The sequence below is a fragment of the Eimeria mitis genome, genomic scaffold (assembly GCF_000499745.2).
Source record: "Eimeria mitis Houghton genomic scaffold, Emh_scaff2981, whole genome shotgun sequence".
In the NCBI taxonomy this organism is placed as follows: Eukaryota; Apicomplexa; class Conoidasida; order Eucoccidiorida; family Eimeriidae; genus Eimeria; species Eimeria mitis.
Window position 1 is genome coordinate 3,976 of NW_013571324.1, and position 862 is coordinate 4,837.

General features: G+C 42.6%; 1 protein-coding gene across 1 annotated transcript in view; it reads right to left on the reverse strand.

Moving 5' to 3' along the window:
• The window catches only part of EMH_0061060 (uncharacterized protein), a gene marked incomplete at both ends in the record, with an annotated part of 3,416 nt that overhangs the window by 695 nt on the left and 1,859 nt on the right, over positions 1-862 (reverse strand). The window lies entirely within an intron of this gene.

The following is an 862-nucleotide window of genomic DNA, read 5'->3' on the forward strand; positions in this document are numbered from 1 at the left end:
CTGCTCGTGCAGCAGCTTCCCCTGCTGCTGCTGCTGCTCGCGCTGCTGCTGCTCGTGCTGCTGCTGCTCGTGCTGCTGCTGCTGCTGCTGCTGCTGCTGCTGCAGCTGGTTGGGGTTTGGGGGCTGTGAGGGGGGCCAGGGTATGTCTCTGAGTCCCTTTCCGTTTGCGTTTAAAATAAATGTATTATTTTTATTTATTTTATTTATTTTATTTATTTTATTTTTATTTTTATTATATTTTTCTTTTTCTTCTTCGTATATATTATAACACTCAGCTGTACGTACACCTAAACTTTCTTGTATATATAAACAAAACCACATTAACGAATTTATTGACTCAAATAACTCCATTCCCAAAGCCTGCATGCATGCATGCATGCACACACAATACAGCCCCAAAATATGCATGCATGCATGCATGCATGCANTGCATGCATGCATGCATGCATGCACACACATAACAGCCCCAAAATATGCATGCATGCATGCATGCATGCACACACAATACAGCCCCAAAATATGCATGCATGCATGCATGCATGCATACACTAAACAGCCCCAAAATATGCATGCGTGCATGCATGCATGCACACACAATACAGCCCCAAAATATGCATGCATGCATGCATACATACTACGGCCCCAAAATATGCATGTATGCATGCACTGAACAGCCCCAAAGTATGCATGCATGCATGCATACATATAACAGCCCCAAGATATGCATGCATGCATGCATGCATGCATGCATGCACACATACACACAAACACAACAGCCCCAAAGTATGCATGCATGCATGCATGGATGTATACATATAAGTGTGTAAGAAGGGCATACAAGCGAAATAAAAAAAAAAAAAAA